Source organism: Emydura macquarii, unplaced genomic scaffold (genome assembly GCF_026122565.2).
Source record: "Emydura macquarii macquarii isolate MOO-44397 ecotype Brisbane River unplaced genomic scaffold, CSIRO-AGI_Emac_v2 contig_1876, whole genome shotgun sequence".
In the NCBI taxonomy this organism is placed as follows: domain Eukaryota; kingdom Metazoa; phylum Chordata; order Testudines; family Chelidae; genus Emydura; species Emydura macquarii.
The window spans coordinates 30,813,337-30,834,199 of NW_027132013.1; the positions used below are offsets into that span (position 1 = coordinate 30,813,337).

The 20,863-nt window shown below is 38.9% G+C and overlaps 1 long non-coding RNA gene across 1 annotated transcript in view; it reads right to left on the reverse strand.

Annotated features, from left to right (window-relative positions):
* Nucleotides 1–1,075: 1,075 nt before the first annotated feature.
* LOC137159715 (uncharacterized) overlaps nt 1,076–20,863 on the reverse strand; it is a 30,613-nt gene continuing 10,825 nt past the window's right edge. The window contains exons 2-3 of the long non-coding RNA XR_010921713.1: nt 4,187–4,275; nt 1,076–1,267 (exon numbers count right to left, since the gene is read on the reverse strand). This is a non-coding gene — a long non-coding RNA (uncharacterized lncRNA). The remainder of the gene's footprint in view (nt 1,268–4,186; nt 4,276–20,863) is intronic.

The following is a 20,863-nucleotide window of genomic DNA, read 5'->3' on the forward strand; positions in this document are numbered from 1 at the left end:
CCTCCCCGCCTGGTTTAAGAGACTTGGGATAGCGGGGCTTGTGCTAGCATTCTAAAAATAGCTGTGCAGACACCACTTTGAAGTTGCTGCTCCAGCTGGAGTTTGGGCTCTGAAGCCCAACCTCCTCCCCAGGTTTCAGAGCCCAAACTCCAGACTGAGCCACAATGCCACGGGTATTTTTAGAGTGCTAGCGTGAGCCTGTCTAGATCAAGCCTCCTGGGAGGCTTGCTGTCACAGACTGTGTAGACATAGATGTAGTGTATGCAGTTGCTAATTCAGGACCCTACCATATAAATATCTAGTTCTTGGCCTAGCTAATTTTTAATCACCCAAGTAGCCACCACTTCACTTGGGAGAATATTTCAGTTTCCTAGTGACTCACTGTTAGGAACTTTGTCCTCCTTCCACCGCCTCCCCCACCCCCCTTTTTTTTTTATTTAAATCTATTCTCTCCAGTTTTATAAACTTTGACTGCTCTTATCGTTATTGTTCTCTTATCGATTTGTACAATACCATAGGCATGGAGGGCAATTTTAAATAACAGGTCTTCACCTTGAGGAGCTTCCAGTCCAAATAAGACAACAAATAAGAGGGAGTGGCACTAAACAAAGGTTTTAGAGAGGAGCAAAAAAGGTGACAACATCACACAATATGCTGTCTGTTACTTAAACAGTGTGTGAAGTCCTTGTAGGAGATTGTTTATCTATTTCTTTTTTCATTTATTTAATTTATTTAATTCAAATGCAGGGGCAAAGGTCAGTGATGGAACGCTTATAGAAAGATGTGAGCTTGGAGGAGGGATCTGAAGGAAGAGAGATGAGGTTGTGTAGCACAATGGGGTGGGAAGTGGAAGGGATCCAGATATATGTAAATAGATATCTTATCCTCAAGTATCATGGAGTATGATGAAAAGAGAAGGCTTATTTAGGAACTGATGAGCTCCCTCATTTTGAAACCTCATCTCTTGAACCACTTGTGCACAAATGTTACCTTATATTGTGCATTGCTTATGGAACTTATGATTTGAACTTACTCTGAATAGGATGCAGAGCTGCATAATAGAATATAGCAGGAGTTAAGATCAGTATTCACATTTATTTTTTTCCATAGACAGCACACAGATGGGTAACCTCTATTTTCACCATTGGGCTAGATTCAGTTGTGGACTATTCCTCTTTCAGATGATGTAACCCAAAGTTGCAAGCCATCAACACCAGAAAGTTCACTGAGTTTTTTCAACCATGGAGCCAGGAACTGGACAGAGCAGCTGAAAAGAGTAGAAGAGAGAGTGACCAAGACAGCCAGACAATACTTTGATTTAGTGTATCCACTGGGCAGTCTCTGGTGGCACTTGAGATGGTGGAAACCTCCAAAGAGTGCAGTCAGGCAATCACATGGAGCAAAGATACTTCCATTGATTATGACTTTGTCTCCTGTGATAGAAGGGCCAATTAGTTCAAAAAGAAAATTGGTGAGAGTTCTTATTCCATACATCATAGGCCACATTGTGACAAATTCTTACATAGTCATCCTGGGGAGTGCATAAGGACCTTCCCCCAACTCCCTTGCACATCCCACATGAAGGCCAGAGACAAACTGCAATTGCTGTGCTTAGGTGAACACACACTCTGCTCCCCTCCAAGGGCCATTGGGGAAATGGGGTAGGGTGGAGGTTGAGCCATGTCCTTGCACATACTATGGATCCAGCTCTAATGCATTACAAAGAACGGATGGACACGTGTATGAGAGAATTTTACCACCCCAAAGATTATTGCAGTTTACACACACACTTCTTTTTGGAAGAAGAGATCTGCAGGCTGTACACCTTCCACTACTCACAGCTGTACCTTAAAGGGCATAATCAATCTTCCATCACTACACTTCAGATGCAAAGTGCTTGAACACTGGACATATTTTCTGCCAATCCATGAGCATTAAAGTTCCTAAACTTCCTAAATCTTTTTCCTAAAACTGAGTGACAAAATGTATTTTGTAAATGAATGGGACATGGTGAGCAATTGTTAACACTGCAGTCACTGTAGTTACCTAATTAAAATGCATTGCTTATGATGGGATTTTTTAAAAAAAATCATGACAATAAAATAGACTATGAAAAACTGAATATTTAAAGTTTTATAGAGCATAAACTTATAAAAACTTAAATAAAATATGCTATGAAGAGTAGCCATATGCTACAAATAAAACATTAGATGATTGGCTGACTGTATTATGGTCTGTTATTCTTTCTGGTTTTGAATTTCCTGACACATTCCTGCAAGAATACCAGACTTGATGAGCCAACTGCCCTGCAGAAACTCACATGCATACTTTAAAAATGCATACCATTTAAAAGGTGGTATCTAAAATTGAATAAGTGCTTTCTAGATGGCAAGAAAACCCTGATAATAGATGTTCACTCAGTATGCTCACTCATTTAACCTGGTTTGGGCCATTTCTCTGTCCGAAGTTCGCTAGAATTGTCAGCGCTATTGAAAAATCATATGTTCAGATTAGTGAGAAATCATGCCCTCCTGATATGTGCATGGATCTTCCCTTCCATATGTGCAAAAGGGGTAGATGTTCTTGTGGTGGCATTCTTCCTAGGATGGCTGTAGGATTCAGAGATCTGTGCAGGGGATGTGTGTGTCCAAAGCACATTGTCCCACTCCAACCCTAAACTGTATTATCTTCTGCAGACACCTTCCTTGGTGAGGAACCTCCCCTTTAAAGAGGCAATTTTTAAGTCAAGATTTGATGGTTTTGGTTTTTTTTAAATTGCTAACTCAAACAGCAATTATTTCAGGGAAAATTCTATGGGCTGTGTGGTGGACGGACTAGATGATCACAGTGGTCCTTTCTGGCCTTGGAATTTATGAAGCCCAAGGGTAGTTTCAGCACCAGAAACCTTGATAATGCAGCTAACTAGTGCACTGAGGCCACACTGTCAGAGAGTGTACCTTCAGAGACTACAGAGCTATAGAACCTATGTTAGTGGCATACTGGGGGGGGAGGGCACGGGCAGGGACAAAGAGAAGCTAGGGCAACCATCAGGGGCCAGATTCTCCATTGCCCTGCACCTTGTGTAGTCATTTACAGTAGTGCAAAGTGGGTGCAAACAACTGCTATTCTGATTTAATAACATTTGACACCTCCTTGACACTGGGGTAAATGACTAGCTAATGTGCAGGCCAATAGAGCAAGTGATCCATGGTGCTCTTCCTTCCCAGGAGCTGAGGGCCTATAATGGAGTGCAACTTTGCCATTCTGATGTCAGTTTACAGAATATGAAGTGAAATCAGTCTGGGATAGAGGCAGATCTGTAACTATAATGAGGAACCTCTCTTCTCATTGACAGCCCAGAAGTACATGGAGGGCTTTTGTGGTCTGCTTGGCAAACACAAGCTCAATCCAGATGCTGACCTTTCTGAAATAATTCATTTATACAGATATACCCATCACTATCCCAAAAACCTCCAACTCTCTAGGGCCTCCAAATATTCTGGGTATGTCTACACAGCAGAGCTACAGCAGCACAGCTGTAGACATTTCCTATATTGACAGAGGTATTCTTCCAACAACCTACCTGTGTATAGAGTGCGGGGTTAGGTGGACCTAACAACAGCACTCGGGACTCAAAATTTTTCACAGCTCTGAGCGATGTAGCTAGGTCGCTCTAATTTTTAAGTGTAGGCCAGACCTCATGTTTAACTCTTTCTCCACCATCTCCTCCTACTATCATTGAAAGAACCAAGGTTAAATGGGTTATTATCCCAGCAGCAATGTTCCCAGAATCTCTGAGTTAATGAATATCCACATTTTTCCCAAACTTCATGTATAGCAATGAATATAAGTGTCTAACTGAAAGGCATTTGATGGGACAATCTAAACTCTTTTCTTTTTATACAAGTCACCATAGTTATAGTTCCCTTTTGGGTTTACGGTTTGATAGCCTGTAACCTGTGTTTACGGAACCATTTCACCTATGCCCATAAATCACAGGGTAAATAACTGCTCCATATACTTTTACTTTCCTAATACATGATCTTAAAATCTTGCAGCTATAACAGGTTTACAAATTGCTGTTATATATTAATGCAAGTAATTTTACAGTATAAATAGTTTCAGGTGAGCTATTGAAAGGCATCTGCAAGAGATACTATTAAGCTTCAAGAAATGCATCCCTTACCTTTCCACATCACTGAGTAAATAGACAGGAAATACGAGAAGTTTCAGGCTGGGAGTAGATGTTGGTGGAAGGTCTCAATCCATACTGGGCTAGATAAACAAAACAGGATTTGTACATTTTTTTCTCCAATGTTGCACATCCCCCCCCCTTTTTTTTTTGCACTTTTAATGACCTTTTTTTATTTCACTTCTTATTAAAAGCCCTTAGTGAATTTGTAATTCATACAGAATTCGGTATCCTAGATTAAATCAGAAGTAGTCCTAAACCACGTCCTACAAAAGAACATGATAATTCACAGTATTTCTAGGCATGGGCCAGGTCATAATTCATCTCTGCCAACCAGAATCAGCATGATTGCTAAATCTTCTTCTGAAATGTTAACCCAAATATTGACAGATTCAAGGAGAGGTTCCTGGATGCCTTCCTGCTGACCCTAAGAGCAGCTCAAACAGATTATTTCCCTCTGTTGCCAGTAATTGGTACATTAAAATACTGTAGCATATTGTAGATTAATTTTATTTGAATTTACACAGTTTTATGTGTAATGTTCTGTCAGCTGAAATCTGATCGAGGTGCCTACTGAAGGGAGAAGATTAAAGTGTGGGGGAGGAATGTGGTCTGCCACAAAGATGAGGTCAAAGTCTGGCACTCTTCCCTCTCTCCCTCCCCACAATGTCACTGCTGCCCTTGACCCAGGAGGGCCTCATCTCTAGGAAACCAGGCACAGGAGAAAGCCAAGTGGCTACTGTGTGAGGTAGAGAATAGTGTGACACCACATCAAATGGCAAATTTGAACAGGATTCAATACAAATCTTTAATCTGACTATATGATCTTTCTAACCCGTATTTAATTGACTGAGTTATTTTATAGTTTTGGCATTTAGAAGGAGACCATTAACTTAAAAATCACCCTTTTATCTGTTGTGTGTGTTGTTTTTAAAATAAAATAAATACATAAATAAAACCACCTTCTGTTGTTACAAGCACCCAAGATCACTGTAACTGAAAAAGATGAAAGAAAAACCTATATTAAATTTGTTTACTTTGGGCCAAATCTCAGCCCTGCTACCATAGTGATACAAGGGGGCATGAGATGCTCCAAAGCATAGATACGCATAGCATGGGTTGTGATGCAGAGAGGGGAACAGGCTGTAAGTAAACCACAGCTTTCCTCTTTCCATGCATGTGAGTGAGGGAGGCTGGGAGTGACCAGGGAGTGGATGGAGTCCTTTCTAGTATAGCTAAACCAACACACTGGTGGAAATGTACTGCACTGGGTATAGGGGGGGTGTAGAGTACTTTGCACCCAGAGAAGAGGAGTCTGAGAGGCAGATTGTAAATTGGAGAGTCACAGTCTGTTTCCCAGTCTTCTTGAGGGACAGTGAAATAAGGCACTCACCCTTGCTGGGACTCAGGAATTTTATTTTTTTTTTTAAAGTCACAGTTCAGCCCTTTGTGTGTAACCCTTCTACCAGGCAGGACTGGCAGCAGCAAAGGGTTGGGTTCTATATCTAGAGGCTCCTGTCAATGATACAACACCAAACCGGCTCAAGCCGCCACCCGTCACCTGGGAAATCACACACTATCCCCTGGGTGCCTCCAAAAGGCAATACTTCCCTGCTTGCAAGCACAGAGTTTGAGTGTAGAAGGTAAACCTTTTAATAAAAGGAAGGAAGTAACACAGCACTGGTTTGGGAAAACAGTGCAAACAGAAATCATGAACGCAATGAGCGTGTCCTTCACTTCTCCCTTCTCTTTTTCCCCTGCCCTACTGACCATCATAGTTGCACTATCCATCTCTCAGTCATGGGCTCAGTCAGTCCTCTTTCCAGGCTCCTGCTGGAGGTGGGCTTCACTGAATCCCCCCTGCTGGCTCCTGCCATCTGCAGGCCTCACTGAGCCCCTCCCCCCATTTGCTAGCTCCCACCATCTACAAGTGCCGACCGCTGCTGACTTCCACAGTCTGCAAGCCCTGCTGAGCCCTCGCTGCTGGTTGTCGGTCAAGGTTTCCCACTTTCTTCAGTGATTTCACCTTTTAATTAATTTCAGCTTTCATTCACGGGAAAACCTTCTACTGACACGGGAGCAATGTCCCAGCTTTTAACAAAACAAAAGACTCCCAGAGGAATCATTAATTCTACCTTTTAATAGTGGGCGAGGATAGCCCTTTGCCAGAACTCACAGTCACAGCTGGAGATTTTTCCCTCTCCCCTTACAATCCTTGAGAATCCACCCGCCACCCTTGTTGGCACCATTCACAAAACTGAGGAGAGGGTGGAGGTGGTATCTCACTGATACTAATAGTGCCATGATTAGAGCACTTGCTGTCTGTAGCAGAGACTGGAACCACAGTGAGTGACTTTCAAGCCTTATGCTTAGGGCATTGTCATTCCTCCTGTCTTTGGCCCAATTAAAATGTAATTATTTATACAAAGTGGAACAGTGTGAACAGGACAGATTGAGGGGGGCCCACTTAAAACAACCAATATCCACTATAAAGGGGCATTTCCTTCTCCACAGATTTGTGAATGGCACATACATTTTAGAATTAGGTGCCTAAGTCCCCTGGTGACCCTAGCCTGAAAAATCAAGATGTTTCATTCTGCAAATGTCACAATGAGCCAATTAGACATTTCCAATTTATTTTATTTTTACCACAACAACTTGCCAAAACTGTGAAATGTTTCAGTTGATCTGAAACTGCATTTTTCAGCAAAAGAAAGAAAAAAAAAAAAAGTTTGAGCCAAAAAATGTTTACCCTGCTGTAGAAGACATATTCTAGAGGTAAATGGCCCTTTCTGAAATTGTTCCTTTTGACACTAAGATATCATTTCAAAAGTGCTCCCAGGTTAATTTGATTTTAAAAAAGACATTCTTGGGGATTGATTTAGCAATGGGCCAAAATCAGAACCATTTTAATCAAACTCTCTGAACTGTGAGAGTTAGGACAAATTAGGACCTGGAGTTGGTTCTGTAAAGCCAAAATCTGACCAAGACTTTTAAAAACCAGAACCAGCTACAGTTTTGCTCACCTCTACGCTAAATGTCTTAGACTTTTTTTTTATTATTTTGTTGAAATCCAAATTGGAACAATCATTGTAAAGAAATCCTTCTCTATCTAAACCCTCCTATTTCAGGAAAATATTGGAACATTGTTGGTGTCAGTACAGATAACACCTATACTTGTATGCTGCTCACTGACCTAAACTACATGAATAAAAGGGCAAGTGCAAACATGGTAGCATAAGATGCAGTGTTCTAGTAAGGAATACATGCTTAATATTTTTTGGCATTTCTCCATTCTGTTCTGAATTAAAAAATGGATTATTGTGGATTTGTTTTCTTTTAGGAATTAGGGCTGGCACTGGCTTAGCTTCAGTACTGCAGAGGTATTAACTGAAATGCATTTCTGTCTTACAGCTTCATCCCATTTAGCCACTGTGACTTTGGAGTGACTTCCAAAGCAATCCAATCTGAATGAGTTGGCAGATTAATGTTAACTTTCATGTCAGTACTGAAGGCAATGCAAAATGAAAATGCTATAAAAGTAGGCATTGCACCAGCCATACCACAGCTATAAATAAAAATGGAGCACCTCATGTGAGCTAATGAGCCTTTGTTTAATCTACAAATGGGTAAATCATTAGAAACCTGGTTTTGTATGTATTAATCACCCTCACATTTGAATAAAAATGATACGATTGCTCCTGGCAAGTACAGTATGTCATGTCTAAGGGTTCTTCTCTATTCATCCAAAATTTCTGACTCAGCCACAAATGTCCCCCTTCCCCACACACTCAACCTTGCACCCACTGAGACTAATCATGATAAATGTTATCATAGTTCTGTAGGAACAGCACAGTCAAGATTAGAATGCGATTTACTGTTTCACCTTTTGTGTGTGATGTTTTTCTTCCAGTGTATATGGAGTACAGTCATGATTTATTTATGCCATCATATTTTAAGGGTGGGAAGCCAGCGTGAGAGTATGATACAGATATAATTTAAAACATTCACTGTTAATCTATATAATTTTAATATTTAAGTAAAGTCAGTTATCAAAATTGTTACAGAGCAGGTCAGGAGTGAGATAGATTGTCAGAATTGTGTAGTGAAACTTACAGAAAGCCTGCTCAGACAGTGTTTAACCAAAGCCTTTGCTTCCACCATATCGCTCTCTGTGATGATCATGAACTATCTTCAAAGTTTAAAAATACATTCTTCTTTTGGCTCCATAGTACTAATTATGTGGAAAGCTATTTTTGGTCTTGAGATATCTGAATGATCTGCACGACTGGTAGTCCACATTTGAAATTCCTGCCAAGGAATTCATGTTCTCTAGGAACAAAAATGACACCAACATGCAGTATTAATGGATATCTGGCAGAACACTTTCTATTGACCTAAATATAAAACCATCAGCTGCATAACTCATCTGATATATTGCAAAAGGAGGCCCTGAATCATTGCCACCCAGATCACTTTACTTTCATCAATAGCCTACAATTCTGTGGGTTCAGATAATTTCTTGTACAGTACAGTCGATAGGTTTCAGATATTTAACTTCCTAATTTACGAGTTCAGACATTCAAAAGTAACAGATTGTGCCCCAGCTAATTACAACCACCAAAAAAGCAACTGGGATCAGCCCTAGCTAAAAACAATGCCCCGTAATGTCAGTACTGCAGTGTAACATCTACCAGTAGAATATGTCATTCTTAACTCTGCATATCAGCAAACTACAATCGTGAGTACCATATTGGTACAGACACAAATTTTATTGTGCTTCTTTTAACAACTTTTATTTCCATTAAGAGGACATCACCCTTGTTTCATTTAATAACTAGACTCTGGTTCCATCGCTCTTTAAGACTGAACAATAAGGGGGAGGAATGTAAACTAAAATAGGGAAAGAATGGGTTAAAGGACATTTAAATAAGTTAGATGTACTCAATGTGATGAAATTCACCGTAGGGTACTTAAGGAACTAGCTGAAGGAGTCTCAGAACAACTAGCAATTATCTTTGAGAACTCACGGAGGACAAGTGAGGTCCCAGAGGACTGGAGAAGAGCAGACTCAGTATTGATCATTTAAAAAGGGGAACAAAGAATACCCAAGAACTTATATACCAGTTAGCCTAACTTCAATACCTGGAAAGATACTGGACAAATTATTAATCAATCAGTTTGTAAGCACTTAGAGGATAAAGGGTAATTAGTAATAGTTAATTTGTGTTTGTCAAGAACAAACCATGTAAAACCAATGTAATGTCCTCCTTTGACAGGGTTTCTTGACCTAGCAAATGGGAGGAAGCAGTAGATGTGATATCTTGATTTTAGTAAGTTTTTTGACAGTCTCACATGACATTCTTATAAGCAAACTAAGAAAATGTGGTCCAGATGAAATGACTATAAAGTGGGTGCATAACTGGTTGAAAGATAATATTCAAAAGAGTAATCATCAATGGTTCATTGTCAAACTGTATGGAAGTATTAAATGGGATCCGTCAGGAGTCTGTCCTGGATGGAGTACTATTCAATGTTTTTATTAATGATTTACATAATGGAGTGCAGAGTATGCTTATAAAATTTGCAGAAGACACCAAGTAGTCATTGTTAGCACTTTGGAGGACATGATTATTATTTAAAGTTACCTTCACAAATTGGAGAATTGGTCTGAAATCAACAAGATGGAATTCAATGAAGAGAAGTGCAAAGTACTATACTTAGGAAATTAAAAAATGCACAACTACAAAATGGGGAATAACTGGCTAGGTGGTAGTGCTGCTGAAAAGGATCTAGAAGTTATAGTGGATCACAAACTGAATGAGTCAACAATGTGATACAATTGCAAAAAAAGGTTAATTCTGGGGCATATGGCAGGGGGTGCTCACCGGAGACCAGCCCCAAAAGGGTTAAGGAAGCTGAAAAAAGGATCAATTGGTGAGAAAGGCAATATGAGGGGTTTAGGCTGGAGAAGCAACCCCTAACTGGAAGATGGAACTCAGCTGAACAGGTGGGGTCTGTGCTAGTATGAAGCCAGGAAGGTGGCAACAGATAGGGTTGCAGTGAGGAAGTCTCCAACCATTCTCTGTGCAGTAGAGAAGGAAGAAGGAAAACAGTAGGTCCCAGGTTCCCAGGGAAGGGCATACCCAGAAGACAGAAAGGTGGAGAAAAAAAAAAGCCTCCTGGAAGTAGCCCAGGGAGAAAGCAGCAAGTCTAGGGACTGTGGTAACCTTGGCTGCATGTTCTAAGGTTCTTGGGTTGGCACTTGGAGTAGTGGGTGCTCCTGGGTTCCCCCACCAGCCACTGATACAGTGGCAGTGCCTGGATGGCAGGTCCAGTGAGAATCTACAGTCTGGAAGGGAAAAAATCACATAGTAACTTGGCCAGAGGGCTGAGTCACAAAGAGGAAGCAGTGCCTGTTTAGTCTTGAGAAAAGATGACTTAGGGGAGAACAAGTTGGAAAACCCCTGTTATGGATGGTCTACATATACTTGGGCCTGCCTCAGTGCACGGAGCTGGATTAGGTAACCCCTGGAGGTTCTTCCAGCCTTATATTTCTATGTGTTAGACCAAAGTCTCTCTTTGGTCCCTTAATTTGGCCTACAGTACTGTATTTGCAATATTTCTATCTCTTAGCTTTAATATTTAAACATTTTATTCTTTTGGTACTGTTTGTTTCAGGATTCATTTTTTAAAATCTCTAATTATTTTTGTTTTTCACAACTGTGGCAGTTTCACTATATAATCTTGTATGCCCACTCATTTGGTTCCTTTTGTTTCAGGGGTCTACACGACATAGAATACAGATACATAAAGAAAACGTTAACATTTTTTTTAAAAAGCAGAAATTCCCACTTCTGATAACTTACCTGATCTTGTTTCTCAAACACAAATTAAAATTGAAATTAAAAACAAAGAGTAGACAATGGAAAGAAGACAGACATATGATTCAGGGAAGGATGTTTTTAAATGAGGATAGTAGATATGAAATATTGCCACAATGTACAGTATAATAGATAGAAAGGGTGAAGTCCTGATCTAAAGATCCTAGGCATTACAATAATACAAATAATAACAATTTCTTAGCTGCTTTGATTCTATCCTTTTCCAGACTAGTACCAGGTGTAGGCTGCACCCATTGGCTACAAACCCACTGTGGAAGTTGAAGTTGGGGACAGCTTGTGCCAGCAGGACCCAGGCATTGGTGCTCAATGTTGTGATTTTAAGGTCCTGTATCTTGAGACCTAAGAGACTGTTCCATTGGAAAGCTTGGAAACTTCCATTTTCAGCTGTATAGAAATCCCATTTCTAGCTCTGAAGATTCATATGGTAGAAGGTTTTTAAATTTGTCATTAGTGCTTTTTTGCCTATTCGGGGCCTTTGAGGGGTGGGAAGGGTAGAAGAAATTCTAGTTTTGGAACATTTCTCTGGAAGCTTTTTACCAACACTGTCCTGGTGTCCCTAAATTTAGGAAACCATGTGAATACTATCTGGTTTTCAGTTAGTTGTTTTATAGGTGTTTACTCACACCTCAAATATGTGAGATGCTGTTAGTCATGTCAGTCTTCAAAATCTAATAATCTAAGGTCTGAACTTGCATAATTAAAGGATAGACAGAAAACTTATTGGACGATTGCCTTTTCTTCTCTTTGGTGGTTGTACAGAACACATGTATAGGACATTCCCCACAGACCTCATACAGTGTTGTAAGGGGGAATAGAGAATGCTCTATGGAAGTTATTTACTCTTCTCAAAGTTTTTAAAATAGCTTCCCTGACATATGTGGACTTCATCCAGCTTCCATTAACCTCAAGAAAATCTTGCCATTAAATGCAAGAAAAGGAACAGGCCCTGGACTTGCTACTTATTAACACAGATCATCATTTTTAGAAATCCATAGGAACACTTAATTCTTATCAGATCAAATAAAACCTTCAAAAGTGTTTTCTGGTTAAATATTGTTTTGGGGTAGAAGATAAGAACATGCCTTGAACAAAGATTTTTGTGGCACTAAAAAACATCCCCAACACAAAAAACACTTTAGCCACAGTGAGAGCAAATATAAAAAGTTAAACAGAAAATCTTCATATTGTGACAAAATAATACTTGCACATGCATAGCACATGCAACTTCAATGCACTTTACTAAAAGTATTTGGCTTCACACCATTCTTGCGATTTAAGTTGTGACTCAGAAACCCCTTGGCAAAGGGTACCCTATTCTTTGCAAACAACTCTCACCTAAGATCTGACAAACTCATTACAAAAATGTGTCTTACAGGAAATGTATCCATAAAGAACAACATGTAAAGTATCTACAGAAAGTACATTACTTGTCAAGGTTCATAATCATTATAAGATGTATGTTCAGGTAATATTTAAGGACTAATGTATTTGTACTGAAAGTATGCTGAGTAAAACTTAGTCACCGGTGAGAATGTTCCTCAGCAATGGCTCAGTTGGGTAGGGAGGAGTTGTCCACCCCACCCTGTTTAACTGGCAATGTAATGCAAGGCTAATTTATTTACCCTTGTGCAATACTAAGAATTTCAATGGGAAAACCATCAGAGGCAACTGCACACAAACGGAAGCTACCTGAAGGTTAAAAAAGGAACTTTACAAGACAGCGGTTTGTGCTGTCTGTGAATAAAAACAAAGGCTGTTTTGAGTATAACACAGAGTGGGAGACCAGCATGGTCAGGATGAGTTGAAGTAACTAACAATCAGTTTATGATTTACTATAGGAATATGTTAACTCCTTCTATGAATCACCACCGTGCTTACCCAAAGCTAATGTCTTTTTTATATTGGTCCATTGGGTCCTATGCCACAGATACATTGGGCCAAATTTCAAGTATGTTTTCCTAACTGTCTCTGAAATTTTTGTTGTTAGACATACAAAAGCTCTCCCATCCAAAACTCCACCATTTTTCATTCTGCTTCCTATGCTTGAAACACTTATGTAATAATAGTAATATAAATTTTAACCTTGGAACCAACAAGTCAAACAAAAAACTTGAACTCAAATGACATTTCTTCTAAAGTTACACACCTTGTCTGCATTCTGTCTAATTTATCATGTAAGATCTTTGAAATGGGTCTTCTTACGTATCTTTGTCTTCTTACATATCTTTAAACCAGCATGCACACTAACAGTGATGTAAATGTAGTACATACTAAGATAACTGCACTAAAAGTCATCAAATTGTATGAACAAAGGATAAGGCCCAAACCTTGCAGTCCTAACCTCTTTGAGCCTCAATCCTGATATTCTATTTAATTACTTCCTATGGGTATTTATGACTAACAAACTAATAGGCAGTGGAACTATGTCAATTTATACCAACTGGTCTGAAAATCTGGCCCAGTTTTTGTAAGGCAAACTATATATAAGTAGTAAGGCCAGTTAGATTCAGGGGGTTCTGAGGAACTAGCCCTGTCCTCTTTCCTTCAGACCATGGTCTCTGTAAATGTTATCCTTAAGTAGATATGGATGTTACAGAGTGTGCCACAGACCTCCTATAAGCTTGTGATTTAGTGGACTGTAAGAGCTCTTTCATGATTAAATCAAATTAACGTGCTCACTGTGGTCCCAATGTTCTAAGCCATTCTGGCTTCAGATGAACAATCTACAGAATGTACCTGAAAGGGAAAAAACCTATACATGCTCATAACTTTATAAGTAGCACTAAGCAGATCTTTTTTAATGTGGTTTATTCATTATGTCACTGAGATCTACAACATGCAAAGTATGAATAAAATTAGTTTAAGTTTATGAATATGCAAAATATTAATAGAACCAATTTTTCTTTCACCTTTAAAGAACAGGTTCACCTCTGGTCTAAATAAAAGCCTGAAAATATTTCAACTGAGAAACAATTAGTTTGAGAAAATTAAGTGCAACTTAAAAATGGGTGTTACAATGGAAATAAACCTTAACTATAGTTTATGTTACCAGCACATGCTATAATATTAATACCAATGCATTAATAATTAATATTAATGATTTATTATTCTGGTATATTTTCAACATTACAAACTGACATTTTAAAATTATTTCAGATCATTCTTTTTTTGATTTTTTTCATCATTCCCTCCCAACCATACTTGTCTATAAATAACTACAAATGAAAAATTGCCTTTAATTTGGCATTGAGCCAACGAAGGATCTCAATTTAACCTTCAATTGTTCATATAAAACTGCATGTTCATCAGTGTTACATTCACAGTTTGAAGTCTGCCTGTGCAAATGGTTATTTTCTGCAATTTTACACTTAACTGTATGCTTGCCCTTGCTCATACAGAAATAGAGCATGCACATTCTGCCTGGACCAAACTGAAAGCCATTGTAAATATATAAAATCTGACACTAACTGCCTAAAATGATGTTTGAAGATAAAAAATGATTGCTTCCAGTTTTGCTTCCTTTTTTTTCCCCTCCCAGATTCATATGTTGTTACGTAATTTATTTTGTGATGTGACCTTTTTAGATCACTATCAGGTTAAAATCTCAGATAAAGCTAATCCTTGATTTTATGTTTCTATAGAGGTTATAGAATGGACTCCACTTAAACTGGATGTCAATTGTCTAGACAATCCTGACAAAAGCTGATTTCCCAGGCTAAGTCTATTTTCGTATGGCATGTACTGTACTGTCAGTTAAACGGAACAGAATTTTCTCTAGTTTACTTTCCATAGCTCCGCCTATCCTAGTCCCTTCATCCTCTAATAGCTTTCCACATCGTCTCATAGCTGTCATAGCACCACAGGTGCACATAATATTTTAAAAGTTGGCAAAAAGACAAAGTGCCTTCCCCAAGGAGTTCACAATTTAAGACCTCAATCTTTCAAGCAGTTATGCACCTACCTAGCTTAATCCTTGTGAAAAAGCCCTGAAGAATGTGATACTGAAAACACTTGGAGATTGATTCTGCACCATTTAACTCAATGGGACTTTTGCCATTGACTTCAATGTGTACAGGATCAGGTCCTTTGGACTTACTGCTGAAACTGAAAAGCTGCAAGCACCGCCAACAGTATTTAAGTGTCTGCAGAATCTGGATCTATTAGATTAAGAATGCAACATAAAACCCAAGAATAGACAGTAGTGAATAGGGAAGGGTGGGCATAGGGGAGACAAATAGTAAATGTACAGGAGGGCAATCGATTATAAATACCATTGGGAAGGATAAGTATTCCCATGGGCACTGATCTAAGCAAATAACTTGTGAATAGGTTAAAATTGAGCTTAAAATTGAGCACTTAAAATTGTGCTTAAAATTGAGCACTTACTGCAGTCTTTGCAGTGGTCACAGTGGCAAATCATTTGAACAGACTAATTAATTGTTTATATTTTTTGTTGGTTACATAGGTTTTATGTTTTGGTTGTCTTTGTATTGTTTTCTAATCTCAGCTACTGCTTGGAGTTTTTCTTCCTAAATATCAATCAATTTCTCCTAACTTTCTATTTTCTCTCTCCAGTAAGTGCCCAACAAACTGTTTAATCTGTTCTTTCTGCACATATGCAACTTTTAAAATGATAAAGAAATATCCTTCTATTATATATGCATAGCAATCATCTTATATTAGTTATCACTAAATTCTGCTTTCAGATTTTATCACAAGAAAATGCACAAAACTGAGAGCAGTTACATCTTGGTCATTCAAAAATAGATAAAGCATTCTCCCCTAAATATGATGAAGAAAATGCTTTCATGTACTGAGAACTTGTGTGCCAAGGTTTAGCCCAAAGGGAACTTTATCATCCAGTGATAACCCTCTAAGAATTATGTTGTAATGGAGACAGTCACAAAACATTAACTATAATGCTAGCTATGGCAATATGTTACCAAATAAGTAGTAATGCACTTGTGACTTGTAAATATTATACAATGCCAGTATTTTCTATAATGTACAGCTTCGTCCAGATTTTATTATTTACATAGCTCCATGGCAATATAAACTCTACAAATAGTAATACCTATTTTGCCTTATTTCTGTTAGATTATGTGTTCTCCAAAGTACAAATCATTCTTGCTATGTGGATTTTGTCAGCCCACTTACAATGAATTTTGTAACAAGGACTATTCTTGAAACAGAAAACATTAATCCCATATGCAACAGAAATGGAGTATTAGAGAATGAGTCAAATGGCACAGTATGTATGGCATGTAAACCCTCCCTTCAGAGGCCTGTAGTGAAAAGGAATGACAACTATGGATTGTTTGCATGCAGATAGGGGCACTTATAAGGGGAGGGGGATTTTGAATAGCCCACATACTTCTATTCTGTTTTCCCAAATATAGCCTATATGTGATTGCTATTCAACATGTCGACCCAGCTTCTATATGAACTCACAATCCACCATCTCCAGATACAGAAAGCAGACTATATATGTATATTTCCTTCCATGTACTACTCATCATGGGGGTATATATACTTTGCTTTGTTACGCTGAAAATATTCATCAAGTTCATTTTTTAACATGTCACTGCACTAAACCCCTATTTTATTTTTCCTTCAATTCAAGACAAAGATTTTTATTGCTGACTACATCTTATAATATACAGCCAGTCTGTGTAGCAAAGCACTATTAGTAAATGAGTAATAAATGAGAATTTTTATTAATATACATTATGATGATGGCTTTAGTGCTTTATTAGAGAAGTACCAGATAGTTAAAACTGAGATGGTATTTCCATTCTAAACTCCTGTTTGTGGGCCCTTGGTATTTGCAACTAAAAGTTCCTTCCAGACTAAAATTGGGCACAAATATGCCAAATTAAAGGATTTGTTTTGTTTTAAATAAAACAAATCTGAACCAGATTGATTCACCTGTGTTTTATTTAGAGAAATAACATTCCAACTTTGATTATAATTCTTAAAAACCTAGCTTGTAAACTCCTCAGATAGTGTTAGATTGATACCTTTACTCACGTTAGGTAGCACTTTACTCAATGAGTAGTTCCACTGACTTCAAGTCATTAGTAAGGTACTATTTAATATGAATGAAGGTATAAGAATTTGGCCTTTAGATAAGATCTTTCAAGCAGAGGAGAGGAAGAGTGGCACAGTGTAACCATCCAGGTGCTAGCCTGGTATTTGAAAGCCCCAAATTCAATTATCTGCTGTGCCAAAGACTTTCTGTATGACTGTGACAGTTCTGGGGTGCAATCCAGACCAGTGAAAGGTTATGTCAGCACTTGTCCTGGAACCCTGGGTGCCTTACAATGCTTTGCTACAAGCCTACAAGTCACACACTGAGTGTCCGCATGCTAGACAGCACTGGTTCAGCAGCCTGTCTACAATCCTATGGCCCCACTCTGGCTTCCACCAATCTTGCTTACAACCAACAATGTGATCCCAACACACTCCCAGTCCTGAATTTTCCCCCAAATTGTGTACTCTGCAGTGTCTACCCCTCTCCTGTACAGTTCAGCGAAATAACATGGTTTGTTTGTTCTTCTAAGGACACAAACATCACAGCTTATTAACTTAGCTGATGTAAATGTACCCTGCCATTTAAACACAGCACCAAGTCAGTTTATAGTAAGAAAAAATAAAAAACAAATATATTAACAATAGGACATAGGTTAAGTGATGCCAAGCCAAAAAAAAAAAAAAATTAGAAAGGTTTATAAGTAAAAGTAATAAAAGTGAAACACATCTAAAAGTCTAAACTTGATCTAGCAAGGTACAGGTTTTATTCAAGATGGTTTCCCAACTATATTAGATTTCCACAGATTTCAGTTACCATCTCCCTCCCCCTTCGTTGAAGGACCCATCTTTCTCAGCATGCAAAAGTTCTGTTTCCTTGTCTCTCTCTAGTGATGGATGTCAAAGATGGCTGTTGTCCTTGCTTATATCTTCCAAAGTTCACTGACCTTGCTTTAAGATACAGGATGCCCTCATGCTGTTTCTTTCTTCCAGGGGGTTTTCCACCCCCTGTTGATTTACATGAAAATAGGGCTTCCATTGTTTTTTCTCACACCTCGCTTAATCTCATTGGAGACTGTTAGAAAGCTGCCTTTTCTCCTGTCTGGGAGGGAACCTGTTGCTCCCATTTGGCCACAGACGTTAAAACGTAATATCATTAAATATCCCTATTGCCTCATACAGTGTCAATACACCCATTTCACAGTGATATCAGTCACCAATGTGTCATTAGCTTTCAGAAAAGATCTCACTCTATACACTTCTTAGTTGATTCAATTGCTTATCACTTGAGGTTTAGTTCCCCCATTTTTATAGACCAATAAACCTGTGTAGTGGAGTCTTCTGAAGGATCGCTCTCAAAGTATCGTCTATTCAAGCTATGAGGAAGGTGACACTGTCTGGTGGTGAAAGAAGCTCCATGCTCTTTTTCCCCCACTTGTGTTTGCTGAATCTTGGACTATAGACTTCACAGACGCAGAGAAATCTTTGGGGTGGGTACGTATGAGCAGTCATCTCATGCTGTCTTGATTATCTGTTTATATATAAGTTGAGGTAAACACACATTCCTTTGCTTAAAATAGACTTATTTAACAACTCCATTGGGGCGACGTATCCAGTTTACACATACTTTAATCATAATTCCAGCATATATTCATGACTCTTAATACACATCATTTACATTCATCTCACAAGAATGTTAATGATCAGTGAGTTAGTAGTTTTCAAAGGATACTTCACAAGATATATTTTGTATAAAGACTACTACAATAGTGTGTAGGATAAATATAGGAGTGCTCAGTGTCACAGTGAACTTGGCCTTGACCACCCTTTGTGCCTTAGTTCACAAGCAATAAAACAGAGCCACTTTCCTATCCCGTAGGGTGTTGTGAGGACAAATGCATTACAGATTGTGAGATGCTCAGATACTATAGTAATGGGGGACATATATGTACCTAAGAATATGGACCTGTTTTTATTCTGTCTTTAAAACACCCTGCACACCTTTGGTATTGTATAAACAAAATAGCTTCATTTTAAAAAATTAAATTTGGCACGTGATCAGTTCCTAATCTTGATGCAGTCACACCAAATCTCAGCCATCCTTAAGGTTATTTATGCCTGTATATAACTGATAATTTATCACAATACAAGACAACCTCTAAGATTTCCTGCTTTTAGTTTCAAATTCTTATAGATATACTTTACCTGTTTTGGCCCTGATTCTCCCTCACACTTACCCTTGCAAGTGAGGAAAAAAGTCAGGAGGTGTGAATCAGGAATCAGTGGAGCTACAGTGATGTAATGCTGGTGTGGGAAGATAATCAGGCTCTTTCTTCAATTCAGGGCATCAGCTGGATGTTATTAAAATCCATCAAAACAAGTATAAAAAGCCCCTGTCATGGGTTTCACTCACTGCTGGTTGCCCCCTTGTGGTTGAGTCTGGGGATCAGCTCTTCTCTGGTCTGGTGCTCCCTTTCATTGCTCCACAACTCCTTTCACTCTCCAGGACTCAGGGTGCTCTGCCTTTGTGACTGAGCCCTCTGGCCAGGTCACTATATAGTTTTCTCCTTGGGTAGCCAAGCCCCACCGAACATTCTGCCCATGTGCCGTCTCAGGCAGCCTTCTGTAATTCCCAATCTGTGCCACTTTCTCAGTGGTTTGTAGGGGAACCCGGGGTCACCCATACTCCAGGTTCCAGCTCAGGGACCCTATCAGCCATCAGCAGCCGATATCTATTCAGTCTCAGCCCTTGCTGCTTTTTCCCTGGACTTCTTCCCTGCAACTCCTCTGGACAAACCCCTTCTGTCAGGGGCTTTTGCTCCTCCCAGGGTTTTCTCCTACCCACTCTCTGTGCCCAGAGAGCAACTGCAAACTCTCTCTTCAGCCCTTTTCTGCTGCAATTTCCTGGCTTTATACAAGCCCGATCTGCTCCTGCCCAGTTTGGCTTCATCTTATTAGTCAAGCCTGACTCTCCTCAAGGTGCAGCTTATAAGGTTAGTTGTCCCCTTCTGAGCCACTTTAACCCCTTCAGGGCTGGTGTGGGGGTGAACACCCCATCATGCCCTCCCAAAAAATATCATGCTGGACTTCACAATAAAGCAAACTCCTTGTTACTGTGCTTTTAATATAGTAAGTACTGAGAGTACACAACCACCTCAGAATTATGAACACCTCAGGAACAGAGATTGTTTGTAACCGAAATATTCATAATTCTGAACAACACGTCATGGTTGCTCTTTCAAAAGTTTACAGCTGAACATTGACTTAATACAGCTTTGAAATTTTACTATGCAGAAGAAAAATGCTGCTTTTTACCATCTTAATTTAAATGAAACAAGCACAGAAACAGTTTCCTTATTTTGTCAAATCTTTTTTTAAAACTTTCCCTTTATTTCTTAAAAGTTTACATTTAACACAGTACTGTACTGTTAGTTTTTTTTGTTTTTTGTCTCTGCTACTGCCTGATATCATACTTCTGGTTCCAAAAGAGGAGTGTGGTTAACTGGTCACTTTGTAAATCTGATGTTCATAATTCTGGTGAGATTCTACTGTATTCAACATTTATCTAACATTTCACCTAATAACCTTGTTTACAGTTTAGCTCGGTCAAAAGAATTTACCCACTAATGGGTAAAATACAGTTCCTTACCAAAGCAACCATGGCTCTTTGACAGGATTACCCATATACCTATGTATATAGGTGCTTATATAGCACACCGCCATAGTTTTTGAGAGC